This window comes from Eschrichtius robustus, chromosome 15, assembly GCF_028021215.1.
Source record: "Eschrichtius robustus isolate mEscRob2 chromosome 15, mEscRob2.pri, whole genome shotgun sequence".
Taxonomy (NCBI): domain Eukaryota; kingdom Metazoa; phylum Chordata; class Mammalia; order Artiodactyla; family Eschrichtiidae; genus Eschrichtius; species Eschrichtius robustus.
In genome coordinates, this window is record NC_090838.1 from 12,349,641 (window position 1) to 12,365,290 (window position 15,650).

General features: G+C 49.8%; 1 protein-coding gene across 1 annotated transcript in view; it reads right to left on the bottom strand.

The window, feature by feature from the left end:
- Positions 1-15,232, bottom strand: part of CYRIA (CYFIP related Rac1 interactor A) — a 105,684-nt gene extending 90,452 nt beyond the window's left edge. The window contains exon 1 of the mRNA XM_068564923.1: positions 15,150-15,232. The gene's annotated coding sequence lies outside the window, so the exon portion shown is untranslated. The remainder of the gene's footprint in view (positions 1-15,149) is intronic.
- Between the last annotated feature and the right edge of the window lie 418 nt (positions 15,233-15,650).

A 15,650-nucleotide genomic window follows, 5' to 3' on the forward strand; every position in this document is an offset into this window, starting at 1 on the left:
TGGTTTTTCATAAGGGCTGTGCTGATCTGTGTCTATACAAGCATCCAGCTCAGTGCCTGTGCACAGCCCATCGTCAAAAGAGAGTTGTTGAATAATGGCAAGACAAATCTTTGCTTTTTCCTTTTTTTATTTTTAAACCAACCCATCACCTGACACACCAGTGGAAAAGGAATCACTTCCCTCCCCATCTCTCCTTAATGGACACTCCATCATTTTATAACTATGTCATACACACTTTGACACACACATACCTCTGGCTGGGAACCCAGTTTCATCACTGCCTTGTTGAAATGCTCTAATGGCTTCCCAAGGACTTCAGAATGTTTTCCAGCCTCAAGATCCACGAATTGCTACCCCTTCCCCCAGGGCTCCGACCCTACTGAGCTACTTGGACCAACTGCTCTGAGTTGGGACAGAAGGTGTGAGCCTCCATTTGTCCTGAGGATGCAGGATTCGGATTGGGAGCAGATATGAAGGCGGGAGCTGACAGCCAGAGGAGGTCCCTGACCTTGACGAGTCACACGGGAGGTCAAACGTGTCTGCTCAGCCCTCTTCCCGCCTCCGCTTTAGCTGATCTGCATTTCCTAGGCTCTTTCCCTGCCTCAGAAGAAGCCCAGGCCTCTGAGACCAGTATTCAGCTCTGCGAGGGAAACTCCCCACCAGGGAGAACGCTCTTTTCTTTCCTGAAAGGTCTCTAGAGACAAGGCCTTCCAGGTCCCTCTGAGTCAGCAAAGTGGTGAGTGGAAAGTCCTGGCTGGACTCCCGACACACTGAGGGTTTCCCGAGAGCTCCTTGCTACGGCCTGTGGCCACTCTTTTGTAAACACTGATCCCCAGCAGGGATCCCGGCAGCCCCCCTAATGCCGGGCTTTTGGGTGAAGCCCTCTTCCCCCCCCCCCACCCCCCCCCACACCCCCCCCCCCCAACCCGATCCAGTTAACACCCTGCTCACCACAGCTTCCACTTCCAGCTTTCTCCTGGCCCCTCATTCTTTCCCTAGCAACCCTTTGAAGGCTGTCCAAAAAGGAACTTGCTAATTGGAGTTTAGAAGTGGCATGCCTTCAAACTCCCCATGTTATCAAAAGAATCGCAAATAAACTTTCATTAACATTCTTGGCTTAAAAAAAAAAGAACATGGAAAAGAATATATTAAAAAAAGAATGTATATATATATGTATAATTGAATCACTTTGCTGTACAGCAGAAAATAACATTGCAAATCTACTACACTTCAATAAAAAAAGTTTTAAACAAAAAAAAAAAGAAAAAAAAAAAAAAGGAGCAGAGTTATCATAAATGCTGCACTCTCCCGCCACTCCAGGCCTGGCGCGAGGTGCTGGGGATGTGAAAACTAAGGGTATGCGAGGCCTTCCCTCCAGGGTGCACACGCCAGTGTGAGGACAGACCAGTGGAAAAGGAGGCTGCAGACATACAGCAAAGGTTCTCAGTCGGAAGCAGCAGGAGAGCACTGAAGTCACTGGCCAGCCCTTGGCTGTGTCCCTGACCTCCCCACCTGCCACTCGTCCACTCAACCACAGCCCTGGCCTCCGTGCTGCTCCTCCCCGGGCCAGGTTTTGAGGTTTTGCACTTGCCGACTCTCCGCCTGGAACACGTTTCCCCGCCTGGAACACGTTTCCCCCAGCGAGCTGTGTGGTTCACCCTCTCACTCCCTGCAGGCCTTCCCCCCACTGTCATCCTCTCTGAGGACTTCCCTGACCACCCAACCTAAAATAGCAACTCTTTCCCCCCAGACTCCGTCCCCACACCCCTCACTCTGTACACCCATCTCTGCTTCATCTTCCTTCATCAACACGTGACTGTCTAACATCATCTCCATTTTACTTGCTTATATGTCTATGGTCCATCTTTGCCTGATAGATTATAAACTCCATGGGGGCAGGGGGTTTGTCTGTTTGGTTCACTGCTGACTCTCCAGATACTGACCCAGAGAAGTGCCTGACTCATTGTGGGTGCTCAACAAATATATGTTGAATAAGTGGCTGGATGATGGATGGATGGATGAATGAATGGATGGACGGATGAATTTGATGGGGAGTTGGGGGAGGTTTCCAGGAGAATGTAACACCAGAAGTAAATTTCAGAGAATCTGTCTGGGTAAGGAAAGAGCATCTTGCAAAGAGCACGCATAGCTCGTGTGTGATCCTGGGTAAATCACATTACCGCGGTCTCTTCTGTAATGTGAAGCTAATGCGTAACATTGGTAAGTCTGTGATGAGCCATGGAACTAGAACAGGAGTTGGGGCCAGCTCAGATAAGCCAAGGATGGTACAGGCTGACGCAAGATGGGAAAAGACAAGAGGAACCATGCCTTTCTCCACAAGCGCCAGATCGGGTTCTGACCGCAGCAGACAGAGACAATGAGGCAGAAAGCTGGGTGGGTCAGTTGGACTCCATTTCATGATTCCACAAGGGGCGCTTCGGTCCTCAGCCAAAGGCAAAATCCCAAGCCCCCGAAAGAACCATACTCTGAATTGTTAATTCACAAAGCAAGCCACAACCTTCCATGTGCTGTCTGCCTTCAGGTAAACAATTACATCTCTCTGAGACTTAGTTTTGACCTCTATAAAATAAAGTCCACAACATCTCCCATTCAATGAAACATAAAAGTTTCTAGAACAGTGTCTGGCACTTGAGGAGTGCATGGCAAAAGTTTGTTACATGGAATATATTATTTGCATGAAGTTTACATTATGGGAGGGAGAACCATAGGACTCCATGCTGGAAGGAGGCAAAGAACTCCAGCCATGATTGCATTCTCTGAGGCTTAAGTAGAACCATGGCAGGAAAAAAAAAAGATTTGATTTTCCTAAAAAAAAATAAAACTGTGGCCTGGAAGCAGTGTGAACTATGTGGTGTGGGAAAGTGTAGGGCTTTGAGAGCCAGACAGACTTGACTCAAAATCCTGGTGCCCCAATTTTCCATCCTATGTCCTTAAAGCAAGTTTTTAAAACTGTCTTAGCTTCAGTCTTTATCTGCAAAAGAGAAAGAAATGTATCTACCTTGCAAGGTTGTCTGTAGGGTGAGGGATGTATACAAACAGACTAGCAAAAGAGAACTGATAGGTATTAAAGGCATGTTGAAGATCACAATTCATTGTCATGAACATAACTGAAAATGTGGTATACTCTGAAAAATTAGGGGTCATGTTGGTATTGGGTAACCTGTAAGTAACTATGTAGAAAAAAATAACTCAAGCGCATATACTACGAAATAGCCAGCACACTGTTGCTATTTTAGCTGGTAAGAGCTACTCAAATCATTTCCTGAATTTGAGGTGGAACAGATATATCTGCACAACCCACAGCCTTACTAGCGGATTACCGAGTGGACAGCGTGAAAGGGGCCTTCACACACAGGTGGTTTGAAAGGAGGAAACAATAGGGGAGATGCACAGAGCATTTCATCCCCACCAGCAGGAACTTGCACACTCGCCCCCAGTCACGTGGGAGGAAGCCCCCCATTTGCACACACGGACAAGAGAGTTCTCGGCCACGGCAACCGCAGGCCAGGAAACTGAGGCGCAGAGAGAGACAGGATTACAGAAGGTTAGGTGGGTCAGTGAGAGGCCTCAGCTCCCAGGGGGCTCCCTGGACAGTGTGCTGCCCACCACCCCAGAGGTCTCCTTCATCCTCGGGAGCGTAGCAGGCAAACCGTGCAAGGACCCTCAACGCCCTTCTTCTACCCCGCCTCCTCCCTCCGCTCCAGCCTCCCGACTCTGCTAAGCCCGGCCTGGGTTTGGCCTGGAAGGGTCCAGACCAGGAGATGGGCCCGGCGCCTGTCACAGGGCGAAGGCAGCTCAAACGGTTTCTCTTCTGTGTTTCTCTTTCTCCTTCCATTCCTTTCCACTTTCATCATCCTTTCCTACCCTCCCCCACCCGGCTGTCAAATGCAACTGACCGTATCCCTAGTCCTTTATTTTTTAAAACCCATATTAGGCTTTTCTCTTGTTTATCTTTACTTTTAAAGTCTTATGCTCAAATGACTTATGTCTTTTCAAATATGTATAAAATCAGCTTTGACAGGGTTCTGGGTTTCCAAAGCAGAAGGATTAGATATTTCTCCCTAAGAAAACATAATTTAGTTGTTTCCTGCCAGTTAACCTCCGAATTGCCTTTGTCGGTGGTCACTGGTCTCTGAAAGATTAAAGGGCCTTCAGCCCCGCGGGAGCCGCTAGGTGGTCAGTTCCGTTTGGAGCTACACAAAGGCCGGGGGTCGGGCTGTGGGGAGCCTCGACCAGACAACGCCAGACCCGGGCCTTGGTAGCGCCTCCCAGGATCTGAAAGGATCCCCGAATCCATGCACTCACACCGGCTCACACTCACACACACACCTATGCCGCACACACGCCACACATCATGCGCACACCGACACACCGTGCACGCTCACGCACCCACATAGCAGGCATACACCCACACCCACACGCTCACCCACGGGAGTCCAGGCCTCACTAATTTATAGGGACCAGGAACCCCGACAGGTGCCCTCGTCTCAATGTGCCCCTGGTGTTAACCAGATTTACCGCTGCCCGGAGGGTCCCACAGCCTGTGCGAACTGAAGGACCTCAGGATCCTAAATGTCAAGATCACTTCTCCACCGTGGAAACCCACGTCCAAGGTCAGGGGCCCAGTTCCTATCATGAGTTACTGCTAAGTGAACATCTGCGGGGTGGGCAGGGCAGGGGCTCTGAGAGAGACAGAATCACCAACTTTTTAAACCTCGTTAGATTCTCCAGAAACTTTCAACCCGGCAAAAGTCAGAATTATGATACGTTAAGAGTAAATTCCAAAGAGAAAGAAAGAAAGAGAGAGAGAGAGAGAGGGAGGGCGGAGGGAGGGAGGAATGAAGGAAGGGAGGAAGGAAGGGAGGAAGGGAGAAAATGAGAGGGAGGTAGGTGGGTCCCCAACGCCCTTTACCTAAATGCGCTACATGCCAACCCCTCGCCCACAAAGGCCACGGCGGGGACATATTCCGTCTCCTTGGGCAGAACTTTCAGTGGTCCTGTGCTCTGCACCTGGTAACTCCCACTCTCCTTCCCAACACCCCCTCAGCAGTGCCTAGCATGGCCTTGACCATAGCCCCAGGGCAACCCTCGGCGCTGGCCATCACCAGCAGGGCAGTTTCACCTGCAGTGCTTCGTTAAACATCCTGTGAGCCCTCCCTGGGCATCAGGGGAGGTGCTGGGGCCATTGTGAATCCCACACAAACCAGCCTACAGTGTCAGAGGGTCGTGCTGTGAGAGCAGGAGAAAGGAAAGACCTGGGGGAGACCAACGAAGAGCACGCGGAAGCTGTTCACCGCCCTCCGGTCTGGCTGGAGGCCAGATGGATGGAAGCTGCGAGAATGCAGCCAGGGGGGCAGCTCAGCGCTTTTCAGTCGCTTTGGGGGCCCCAGCCTCTACTCCTAGACTCTCAGAGACAGAGAGAGAGAGAAAGAATTAAATGACTTCAAAACGGAGTTCCTAGAGCCCAGAGAAGGGAGGCAGCATGCCCAAATCACTCAACAAGTCAAGAACAGACCCAAGATAAGAACCAAGACCTTCTCACGCCTACTCGGGCCTTTTTACTTCCTCATGTTCGCTCTCCAAGCCCTGCTTCCTCCTCACAAGGCTAAAATGATGAGTAGGATTTAAAAATTCCCTTCTACCTTCCCCCCCAAAGGCCAGTTGTGAAACTTGATTATAAGCCACGCTAGATCAAAAATTCCCAGCTTATTTTTAGTTCTATGGAATTTTTAAAAAAATACTTTGTCCCAATGAAACTTAGGAACCCATGCTTTTAAAAGGTTTTCTTATTGTTGTTTTTGTTTTGTTTTTGTGCCAAGCCTGCTCATTTAATTTATTTCCTATTATTTAAATTGAGGAAATAGAAAACTGGCCATGAAGGCTTTTGATGAGTACACGATGAACCATGTCACCCCAGCATTTGGTATCAGGTAGACATTGGGGGGGGGTCCCCTCTGGTGCCTCCCCAATGCCCCAATCCCAGGGGTGCTGTGAGTTCCTTTGGGCTTTTAGAAAGGGAGATTCACAAATGCTTCTTTGAAACCCCTTGCTCAGATGTGCTTCCAAATTCAGAATTTTTCAGACTTTAGAAAGGTAATATAGTACAGATAGCATGTTATATGTACCCCCAGCAGGGTCTGAAGCACTCATCCTTCTGATGAAAAACTTGTTCATCCTGAGTGGGATAAATAAAAACTAAAAATAGTCTCATGTACCATCAGGCCAGCTTTTGCCTCCAAATGAGTTATGAAAAAACAAACAAACTGCATTTTCAGAGCATTTTGGATTTTGGACTTGAAAATAAGGGAATGTCAGAAAATAGCTTACGGCTCCATTGATTACTTCTGAAGGTACTCAAGGGCGCAGATTTCAAACCTCAACAGTTCAGGGGGAAAAAAATACACGTGCATTTACAAAATATAGGAAAGACAGGATGGGAGACTGATCATACAGTAGGTGCAATGCTGGATGCCAACTGGAATTCTTATCCTTATTACACTCCAGTAAGCAACACAGCCAGGTTCATTTCAAGTTTAAAATGAAGGCTTACGAGCTAGAAATATAGGTCCAGAAGAGTGGATTTGGGGGGCTTTGTCGGGGCAATTCCAGAATGCATCTGTCAGAGAAAGAAGTTCCCTGTTGTTTCCAACTTAAAACAACAAACAAAAAGGAGCCTCAAGGAAGTAGATCGAGAACTTTTCAAACACATTTTCTTAAAAGATCAGGCAGAAAGGGAGACTGACAATGTTTAATTCATTTACAGGCACACCTTGGAGATAATGTGGGTTCGTTTTCAGGTCACCGCAATAAAGCGAATCACATAAATTGGTTTCCCAGTGCATATAAAAGTTATGTTTACACTAAACTGTAGACTATTAAGTGTGCAAGAGCACTGCGTCTAAAAATGTACATACCTTAATTTTTAAAATTTAAATTTTATTGCTAAAAAATGCTAACCATCATCTGAGTCTTCAGCAAGTTACAGCAGTCACATCAAAGATCACTGATCACAGATGACCAAAACAAATATAATAAAAATGAAAAAGCTTGAAATATTGCCAGAATTACCAAAATGTGACACGGAGACATGAAGTGAGCAAGTTCTGTTGGAAAAATGGCTCAGACTTGATCGACCAAGGCTTGCCACAAACTTTCAATTTGTAAAAAAACGCAATATCTGGGAAGTGCAGTAAAACGAGGTATGCCTGTATTCTTTGCAATATTCCTGGACCACAAATATTATTAACTTCAGTTCAAAAATTAGAAAACTCAGTAAGCCTAAGACATCTGCCCAAGGGAAAAGCCAGGATTCCACCCAGGTCTGTGGGCTTCAGATGCACACTCACCCTGCAGCCCTGGGATGTTCTCACGGAACTTCTAGGTGCACATTTCACCTCTCTGGATCTCAAAGAGTTGGCATCCTCTTTCCTAGGGTGGGTGGTAAGGAGAGACCACGCTTTGAAAGCACACAGACATGGTTTCAGGTGCCAGCTGTGCAACCTTCCTAATGATGTGACATTATGCAAGTTTCTTAACACCTGTGGACTTCAGTTTCCCCATCCACAGAATGGGGATCTCTGTTTCTAAAGCTCTTTAGGGGATTGCTAAAAGTGGATATTAAATGCTCATTATTCAGAAGGTTTTGCTGCCACCCACATTTTACACAAGGAAACACAAGACTCAAAGAGATGGCATAACTTGCGAAAGCCCAGGCTGCTTCGAGCGGGTTTTCTCTGTCTCTCTACTCCAGGTGCCAGGCATCCGGCCTCACCGTTGCTACTGGAAGAGCCTGAGTTTGGATGCCACTGGGAGTGAGAGAGCTTGACGGTGTGTTGAGATAGTTGTGTGTTTGGCACTGTTCCTCACGGTCCTAAAACGATGATGCATTTTAATTTATTCTAAAACCCGGAAATCATCAAACCAAATGATTTTTTAAAACAGACATTAACTTAAAACAGAAGGGCATTCTGCAGTGACCAAAGCGTCTCTGAGGTCAGCCCTCCACATCCCAGGCGGTGGAGACCCTGGAACATGGGAGTGAGCTGGTGACGGTCCTTCCCACCGCTGCTGAGCTCCTGCATCCCTCCTGGCTCTCCCTTTTGTCAACAGCCTTGACTTTCAACTATTTATCTGGACGCTCCAACAGACTTGGCTCCCTTTCTACGAGGGGGCGCAAGGTTTCTCTGTTCTTTGAAAACACCCTCGGCTCTCCCCATCCCAGCTCTGTCTCTGAAACCTTGCTGACTAAGGCTGCCGGGTTTTGCTTCTTCACCTGTCACTTTGGGACAGAAGCCCAAGGGTTTATTAGAATCATCGGCTAGGTGTTGGAAGCACCCTTCTAAGTCACCAAATCCAACCTTCCCATATTACCTACAGTGAAAGTGAAGTACGGTGGTCTCCTCTTATCCTCAGGGGATATGTTCCAAGACCACCAGTGGAAACTACAGATAGTACTGAGCCTTACATATACTATGGTTTTTCCTATACACACATGCCTATGATAAAGTTTAATTTATAAATTAGTCACAGTCAGAGATAACACCAGTAACTAATAAAAAATAGACCCGTTATAACAATACGCTGTAATAAAAGTTATGTAAATGTGGCCTCTCTAAGTATCTTATTGTATAAATTTAATGCCTTTTCCATCTTAACTAAACATTCCTTATGTAGCCGTGACTTTTGCCGTATGAGGTGTGACAGCAAAATTAGCATGAATTTCTTACTCTAGATCTTACCAACCTCAGCAAAGATTTTTTTTTTCTTTCTTTATTAAGTTGAGAATTTTCACCTTTTCACTGAAAGGAAGCACTTTACGGCTCCTCTTCGGCGCATCCGAATTGCCAACGTCACCACTCTTGCCCATTATTAAGTAAAATAAGGGTTCCCTGAACCCAAGCAATGTGATACCGCCACAGTCTATCTGATAACCAAGATGGGTGCTAAGTGACTCACAGGAGGGATACGCTGGACAAAGGGATGATTCACATCCCAGGGGGGACGGAGCGGGAAGGTGCTCGATTTCATCACGCCCCTCAGAACGGTGCACAATTTAAAACTGACGAGTTGTTTATTTTTGGAATTTTCCACTTCATATTTTCAGACCGAAGTTGACCGTGGGTACGTGAAACCGCGGCGGTGGGGGGACTACCGTGTCTGCTCCTCCTCCTCCACGCAGGCAGCGAGGACGGGGCTGAGAGCAGAGCCGGCTTGTTCGCCGTCCAGGCTTGTACTTTTCTCTTTCAGGCTTCCTCTCCCTGCAACGTGTCAGGTGCACCACAGACAACACCCACGGGGAGGGAGGGGGCGGTGTTGCCATAAGAGGTGAAACAATGACTTCCCCCCTTCCTCCCCGCCCTCCGCACTCTCTCTGACACTCTCCAAGCTCCATTTTAGGTGTGTGTGTCCTGCCTGGAGTGAGAGCTACCTGAGGCCAGGGACAAAGCCATCTCCATCACTGTATTCCATCTAGCGCAGCACAAGGCAAGAGCCTGTCCCGTACACATTTGCTAAGCAAATGAGTGAATGATCTCATTTTTATACTTGACCCATCATAAAACTGCAATTCAGCTCTTTGGGGGCATCCCATTTCCGCAGTTTCATTTTTTTTTTTTAAACATCTTTAGTGGAGTATAATTGCTTTACAATGTTGTGTTAGTTTCTGCTATATAACAAAGTGAATCAGCTATACCTATACATATATCCCCATATCCCCAGTTTCATTTTAAAGATTTAATTATCTATGCCATACAGAATAGCGGACACCAGACTCAGGCCCTGAGATAATTGCAAATAGAAAAGGATCTGTCTGCAGAGCTAAGCTGGACCAGGTAAGCATGTTGCTGGCAAACATGGCACCGTTTTCAGGACAATGGGGCTCTCAGACCAGGGAAATTCGGCTTCTAAATTACCCAGGAAAGGCTAGGAGTGAGCCATTCTGTAATCGCTTTTCTACCTCCATCTTCCTAGACATGACTTACACTGACAGACGGAATCCCAACCACCCCTGCATCTGTAGGGCCACTGACCCACATTTTCTGACCTTCTTGCTTCTGTTCCTAGATCCTTGGGGTGCACCTGTCATGCTTTCCGTTCATACGTTCAGTTCTAAAATCAACTGAATTTATTTCAGCGACAAACTAGCAACCCATTCTTGGGCAAAGGAAGTTACTTTGAGCATCACCAAACATTTTTTCTGAACTCAGACATGCCAAACTCCTCTTCACCACTTCTAGGAATGAAGCCTCAGCCAACTGCCGAAAGCCTCGTTCATGCTGTGCTGAGAACAAAACCCTAATAAAGTCTCTAAATATTTACTATGGGTCCGAGTTTCAGCCCTGACCGGTTCCACCCCCATTAAAATCTGCTTGCATACTCCAAACACAATTATTTTAAGTCACTGACATGCCAGCCAAGGAGATGGAGATGCTGACAAGGCTGTGTACGCTAGCACGAACAGCAAGTCGGGCCCAGTTTTAAATTCTGGCCCTGCCACTTACTAGCTGCCGGACTCTGTGCAAGGGACCTTTCCCGGTTTCCTTTACTGTCAAAAGGGCATAATAATACTAATGTCACAGAGTTGCAGTGATGATTTGAGAAAATGTCTATCCATAGATAGGGTAACTTAAAAAAAATAACAGGAAGCTAAACATGCCCAGAATAAAAAATGTGAAGCATTCATTTTAAAGTATTGTCTGACAGAGGAGCCAGAACATGCAATGGGGAAAGGTCACTCTCTTCAATAAATGGTGTTGGGAAAACAACAGCCATGTGCAAAAGAACCAAACTGGGCCACTATCTTACACCATACACAAAAAGTAACTCAAAAAATAGATTGAATGCAAGACCTAAAACCATAAAACTTCTAGAAGAAAACATAGGTGGTAATCTCCTTGATGTAGGTCTTGGCAATGAATCTTTTGGATTTGACACCAAAAGCAAAGGAAACAAAAGCAAAAATAAGCAAGTGGGACTACATCAAATTAAAGTATTCTCAGAGTAACATGTTTTTGAAACTCAGGGTGTTTGCTGCCATTTCAAATCTGTTCCCCTTTGAGGAAATCAAAGTGTTGCTGATTTGCAGTATCACCATGTTGTAGAACATTGTTTACCTGGTGAGAGATAACTCAAAGATTAACCAGCAGTGCTTAGAACCTGAGCATGGGCAATTTTTAACCTTCCCAGATAATGAATGGATCTCTGAAGGCCAGAATTAGTCCAAAGAGCTCCCCACCATGGTTCTAAGAGGACCCAGAGGCCCAGTAACTGAGAACTCTTTTCTAATCAATATAACTGAATAACAGCAAGTGTGAGGTGGGCACCATGCCAGACCCTATAAATACATAAGATCATTCACTTCCTAGAAGGCAAGTCTCATTATTGCCATTTTACAGATACAAGAACTGAGGCTCAGAGAGGTTAGATACTCCCTCAGGATCCCACACTTAGGACACAGTAGTAGTAGAGTTTGAGCTCATGGCTGGTTCCCAAAGTCCGCTTTCTTCCCAGTCACCATGCTGCCTTGTCAGGTAATTCATGTAGCCTTTGCGAAAGGATTTTGACCAAGATGAAATAGGAGTCAGAGGCTACTATGAGTGGATGAGTAAGGACTCAGCAAGGGGACTTCCCTGGTGGCGCAGTGGATGGGAACCCACCTGCTAATGCAGGCGACATGGGTACGAGCTCTGGTCCGGGAAGATCCCACGTGCCGCGGAGCAACTAAGCCCGCGCGCCACAACTACTGAGCCTGCGCTCTAGAGCCCGCGAGCCACAACTACTGAAGCCCGCGCGCCTAGAGCCCGTGCTCCGCAACCAGAGAAGCCACCGCCATGAGAAGCCTGCGCACCGCAACGAAGAGCAGCCCCCGCTCGCTGCAACTAGAGAAAGCCCGCGCGCAGCAACGAAGACCCGACGCAGCCAATAAATTAAAAAAAAAAAAAAAATACTCAGCAAGGAAGGCAGGGCTGGCTCCTGCCACATGCCTCTCTCCCGACACTGTTCACAGAGCTGAGGGGCTCGGGACTCATCACCCATCGCTGCGAGGGCCTGACCGAGGGCTTGCCAGGTGGGCGGTGCTAAGAGAGCTGTATTTCAGCCTCAAAGCACAGGCTGCCTGATTCAACCATAAAGGGGTGGGTGGCTAGTCAAGTCACCATCTCTGGGCTCCACATCTCCCTGCCTTTTCCCTGATCACACCACTTCTTCGATGGTATCATAAGGATCTCTTTTCATGACTGTCTTTACCCCCAGACTACATTCTTTGAAAACAGGAATAGTGTTCATGTTTTTTAAATCCCCAGTTCCCCAAAGTGTTATTTGGTACAGAGTAGATGCTCAGTTAATGGAAGGCGCAAAAATAAAGAAATGGATTGATTCAGCATCAACTCTGGACAAGATGACTAGAGAATGCCTCTACTCCTGAGATTTTACAGCTTAATTATTCCTAAGTCAGTTCTTGATCTCTGGGCAGTGGTTTGGGGTCTCTTCAACACTGAGACCTCCCGACAGGAGGAGAACATCATGGGCCCTTCGGGCTTTCTAACTTTGTAAAGCAATCCCTGTAAGCTACTCCATTCCATCCTACAAAAACAAGCAAATGTAACCATTCGGACAGATGCTATCAACCCCATTTGAAAGGTTGAAACTGAGGCCCATGTGAGTGAACTGACTGCCCCAGGGCTGGAATTTGACAATGAGGCTGTTGACTCCCAGGTTTTTTCATGCTACCGTGGTGCTTTTCCAGCTCATTACTAACAGGCCTAGAGCACTGGCCATGTGGAGGGAGAAAGGGGAGGGATGGGAAAGAAAAGAGTGTGTAGTGAAGGGAAAAACAAAAGGGAAAAGGGGGGCAGCTTCTCTGGAGAGTGTGGCGGACGGCTGACCGTCCGTGACCCAGGGCCGGACAGCTCTGAACTCCTCGCCCAGGGCTGACTTGGGAAGGTCTCCTGGGCTCTCGGTGTCCCTGACTCACCCGGCTGCATCTAAGCCCTGAGAGTAAAAGCAAACTGAACGCTTCTGGGTGCTGAGCATAAACAGGAAGTCACAAGTGCCTTGACTCTCCTCCCAACTTGAGTCCCCAACAGCAGGGTCAAGGGTGCACGAGGGACCTGACAGGCCGCTCTCTGGCAGTGGCCTGCATGGGAGTCCAGTGGGGAAACTGGGGAAAACCCTTCAGTGAGTCTCCCAGCAACATGGGTTTAGGGGGCTCTGTTGGTCCTCTGGGAGCAGGACCCGGAAGCCCTCAGGGTGGCCAGGCAGCGAGCTGGGCTTTTGCGCACCAGCTCCATCACTTTTCCACCCATTCAACAAAATCTCAGCGCCGACTATGTGCTAAAAGCAGAGTGACCTGAGGGAAGTAGCTCACTCTGAGCTTAGTTTTGTCATCTGCAAAGTGGGGACGGCCCCTACCCCACAGAGCTGCCTTGAAGATGAAAGGAAATAACATTAGTGGGCTTCTCCATCACACTTGGGTCTATTATTAGCACCGAGGCAGCGTGCTACCCGCTGTGTGCCTGAGACTGTGTGCCTCTGCCGCCCTCCCAGAGCTGGGGCCAGGAGGGAGTGTGGCCAGGTCTGTCCCCACCTCTTTCCCCTACTCTCCTCTCACAGGAGCCCGGGGCCAGGAAGAGGTGAAGTTCTGCCAGCCCCCAGCCTGGGCCCAGCGCCCATGTTTATGACTGTTTATTTCAGAGCAAATAGAAAGGAGAAATTAGAGCCATAAAAGACAGAACAACAGACCAATAAAAACCAGCTTCCAGAAGAGTCAGAAGAAGGAAGAGAGGCAAAACTGTCACCATAGCAACACAAGACAGTCAGAAGCAGGCAGGAAAAACAGCCCCTGCTCTGCCCCCTCTCTTCACAGCAAAGCAAGCCCTCGGACCCCCTTCGGGGCTCAGTGAAAGCCAACGACCCACCCTAAAGCTCTGGCCCCCGGGCCCAGGCGCCCAGCCTGACCTGGCTAACAGCCACCCTCCTCATGCTGGCCCAGCACACGTCCCAGCCCTTCGTGGTCCCAGCCCAGCTTTCTGTGCCCTGGGGACACAGCGCTGTGCAGATGGCCCAGGCCCAACCAGAGTGATGGTGACCAGCGAAAGAGGGGAAAAGTTTCTAACAGGGAAAGGAAGGAAGGCCAAAGGGCTGGGGGGGAGACCGAGGCCCTGAATCCCAGCTCCACTACTCTGCCCTGGGTTCCCCGGGGAGCAGGCAGCCGGGAAACAAGGGCATGGGAGGGGAGGCCAGGGCCAGGATGGTGGCCCATCAGTGCTGGACCCTGCACTCCCACACAGCAAGGGCGGAATTCTGGGGAACTGGGGGTGGGGTCGGCAAAGAGCTTTGGAGGTCTTAAATGACAAAGCTCTTGGTCCTGGTCTCTGGGGGCACTGGTCAGCAAGTCAGGGCAGCTTGGAGGAGGACCCAGGGACCCGCTGGCCCGTTTTGCCAGAGACCTGTCAGTCCTTCGACTGACAGGCAAGACAGGTGTCTCCACCAAATAGCCTGGCTGGCCCAGAATCAGCCTTTTGGGAAGTGGGTCAAATTGTTCCCAAAGCTCAGGATCCCTAAAGTCCCTTTCTTCAGACTGGGATTCTGAGATGGAGGAGAGTGACGGCAAGGAGGCCTGGGTCCGGGGCACAGCAGCTGGCTGGCTGGCTAGGAAGAGTCCCTGGCAGGTGGCAGCAGAAGAGTCCAGGTGTGCAGGCCCTAGGGACGGGGGTCATCTCTGCCTCTGGGGCTGTAGAGAGTGCTGGGGAGCCGGGCCTCTGGTGGTGGGCATGGGGAAGCAGAGCCGGGGGTCTTCTGGAAGAATGGCTTTGGAGCTGAAGATACCTGGCGTTGGGGGTTGGGGGAGGAGGTTGAGTGGTTGAGGGGCGAGGGAGGTGCCCTGGAACACAAGCAGGAGGCTGTCCTCGGGAGAAGGGGCAGTGGGGCGCCTAGTCGGACATCTGGACGGCGACCGCTGCAGAAGGGCGAAGGGACTGGGTCCTCGGCTCTCCCTCCCGCCCTCCCCCGAAGGCTGCGTCCGGAGCTGGGGAAGGATGACAGTGCTCGCCGGGCGCCTCCCGAGCCCGCTTCCCTGCAGGCCCCCGGCCGCGCTCCCCGCCGCGCCCCCGCCGGGCCCGCGCCCCGCTCACCACGAGCCGCCGCCGCCCTGCTCGGCCGCCGGTCCGCCGCTGCCCCAGCCGCCGCCGCCGCTGTGGACGCCTCTCCCGCGGCCGCCGCAGCCTCCGAGACGGCCCCGGAGCCCCGCCCCGCCCCGCCTCGCCTCGCCCCGCCCCGCCCCGCCTCCAGCCCCGCCCGCTGCGGCCGCCCCGCCCCAGCCCCCGGGGAGCCCCACCCCCGCCGTCACCAGGCAGGGTCCCCAGACCCGCGCCAGATCCCTCGTGCTGACCATATACGCACGCAGAAACCCCTGCCCTTTTCTAGGCCTTGGCCGCTAGCTTTGCCCTCCAGGAGGAAGCCCGGATGTGCCCCTGCTGCTTCTACACACGGAATCCCTCCGTACCCACTATTCCTCTAAAAAAAAAAAAAAAAAAAAAGACGGGAGAAAGGCCCTTTGATCCATCCCTGGACGCACACCCGCCCTCAAATTACTGCTCATGCACCCAGTCAGACCATCCCAACCTCCACCCCAC